The sequence below is a fragment of the Parus major genome, chromosome 3 (assembly GCF_001522545.3).
Source record: "Parus major isolate Abel chromosome 3, Parus_major1.1, whole genome shotgun sequence".
NCBI lineage: Eukaryota > Metazoa > Chordata > Aves > Passeriformes > Paridae > Parus > Parus major.
Genome location: NC_031770.1, coordinates 14,348,847 through 14,351,967, shown reverse-complemented (window position 1 = coordinate 14,351,967; position 3,121 = coordinate 14,348,847).

The following is a 3,121-nucleotide window of genomic DNA, read 5'->3' as shown; positions in this document are numbered from 1 at the left end:
CGGAGCCCGCAGCTCCGTGGGGACGGATCCCGCCGGCATCAATAGCCTCGGCCTCGCAGTGTCTAGACACTCCTGCCCATCCTTTCACAGCGGGAAAACAGCCGAAATGATTACAGGGATTTTGCAATTCAAAAGCATGGCTGTGCATCTCGGCCAATGGCTTTCGAGCCGCGAGGAAGATGCAGGCACACATTGTGAGCTCGTGCTTTATTCCGTGTGCACTCCTGAACTCTCATCTTCTTCCATTCCTGTGGTGCCCATCAGCTCCTTTGCAAGGTTAAGGTTTCTTTCTTTTTGTTTCCACACCAGCAGATTTGGATCTTGATGAAGAAGATGGACTGTTTTAAAATCCTTTTTTTTTTTTCCTTTCTGGATAAGACTAGCTATAGGCATAGCTGAGAGATTTTCTGAATGGAGATTTTCAGAAGTCTCAGCAGCTTTAAATCCACAAAACAAAAATTCCTAGACTTCTTGCAATTTCAAGACACGGCACAAAATTTTGTTTTGCATTATGTGAATTTATTTCCAATTGATTTAGATCCTTACTCTGAATTATGGAAAAATTAGAATGTGTGAGTGCTGCAGGAATTTTGCAAATCTGCTTAAGACTTTCTGAAAATTGCAGGAACTGATGTGAATCTGATTTCCAGCCTGTCAAAAAGTGAGCCTTTGGGAAACTTTGAGTTAGTATGTACCCTACTTTTACTCTTCCCTCTTCTATTTTGCCTTATGACGAAAGAATTAATGAAGTGGCATTACACATGGAAACAGACCCCAAATCTCACAGAAGACAAATGAACACCACCTCCTCAACATCACCCACCCTGTCCTGCCAGAGCATCAGCTGCTGCACAGTGGCTTAAAACCTCTCCCTTCCAGTGCAGCTGAGCAGATTTATATCAGCTGACTGACCCTCTTTTGTAACTTGCTGTGTGTGGAGGCCTCTGGATTTCAGGGGCTGGAGCTACAGAAATGTGACCAACCGTTCCCATGTTTCCTTTTGATTGTTTTCCCTACTCCAAAAAGTATGTGAGAACAGATTTGGTTACTTCTAAAGCAAGTACTGGGCAGCCACAGAGAAAGAGGGTGTGCTTACCTAATGCTTGCCTAACCTCCGTGCAGCTTCTGCAGGAGCCTTGTCATGGCTGGGTGGAAAAAGCAATGGCAGAGAGGGCTTTGTAATGAGAACAGTTGTGTTTCCTTCTGAATGTACTGAAAATACCAAAATCTCAAATCAGCCCATGCACGTGAAGGATCACAGCCTCCAAAATCCGCCATTGCCTTCCTGCCCTCGCCAAGAATGTTGTTGATTTGAATTAAGATATGTCCCACTTAATGCATCTTGGATGCCTGGGAAGTTTTTCCTATTTTCTCCTCTTGTACCTCTGAATGGGGGAGGCATGGGGTGGAGAGTCTTTATAGATCAGGTTGCAATCTTCTCCATCTGTTTCAGTAAATAGTAGGTAGAAATCATGAAAGGCAAAGCAAAAAGTCAATGCATTCCATTGCATGACACTTAACACAAGGATGTCCGACTTACAGAGCATCATTCTAAAAACCACTTTATATAGATGAAAGTTTGGGGTTTTTTTTCATTTCTCCATAGGTTATTCTAGTTCATATTCCTCATAATGATTCTCTCCTTCAGTTTCCACTGTGTGGCACATGATGTGATTCTTGGGGGTGCCCTGTGCAGGGCCAGGAGTTGGACTATGATTCTGTGATTTTATGTATTGCTATTTTCGATTAAAGTGAAACAATTTTGTACTGTAAGGTCACAGAAACAAATTTACAGCTGCTATATTTTGCCTCTTCCTCATTTCCTCCAGCACAGCTATGTACAGTGATAGCTTGGGGTCTGACTTCTTGTGTGGTTTTCTTAAAGCATATTACATTTAAAAAAATCCATCAAGGGTAAGTCTAAGCACAGCAGCAAATTGTTCATTAGGGGCTTTGGAGATAAGTAGCTTTCAACAACATATGCTATTAGTACAACTTAGAATCACCTTTGTGCAGTTCTGTCATCAATAAATGCAGAAGGAAAACCAGTTTCCAGTCAATTTTTTATATGCAGAAACACCTGAGCTCAAAATTAGGAAACTGTGTGATTTTATATATACAAATGCCAGTGGTTTTATCTGAAAGTGCCAATATTACATATTAATATCAGGATATAAATGACACTTTTACTTACTAGCTTTAGAAGGATTAATGCTCCTGATGATGTTTGTGTTCTGAGATACAGAATTGAGGGAGTTCAGTAGCTATTTTTCAGACATAAGCACTCTGGTTGAAGTTGATTAGTTCAGCACTTAGAACAAATGGTCTTAACATTGCCCTAATTTTGTGTGCACCTTGTGTTAGAGAAAGATGTTGCTGATCAACAGCTGATAATGCAGACACCATATCAACATGTCTTGCTCCCCCAGAAAATAAATGGACATTTTTTTCTTCAGTGGTTAGAAGCAGCCCAAATCTCCTGTTTTCCCACACTTCAATATCTTGTTCTGCTTGTGTATGGGGGGGAGAACCTCTTAGCAGTGTGACTTTTGTGCTCTCTTTAGAGTGTCTTAGCCTTCAGTCCCTCTTGTTTACAGTCACATCTTGTACATGTGCCAATTACAGCCATGGCTTATTCTGTAGAAAATATGCTGGGGAGGTGTGTAATTTCTGACACTATAAATATGGGGAGAACCTTGCCATGATCAGATGATCAGCTCCTCGAGGGTTATGAGCCACCACAGAGTTTATCAATTTTGTATCCATGGTACTTTACAATGCTTTTTCCCAGAGACTGTATGAACGTCATTTTTCATCTTTAAAAAATGTTTACTTTGAAGTTAGTTGCATTAAGATAGCAAATGTCAAAAGCTGTGCACAGTGAGCTATGGCTTCACTTGCTCCCTTCCTTTTTTTGAGGGGGGTGGTGTCTTTCCTCTTGCAGAACAGGGGAGACTCAACACGAGGCAGAACCCGGGGAGAAACGCATAGCCAGAATAACTGTAACTAATACCAAGCTTAGCATTTGGCCTCTGCTGAACAACCCCTCTCCTCAGGCTTCCTAAGCCAGACCTGGCCTGTTGGTGAACCAGCAGCAGGATTTGGACCCATTGGACCCAGA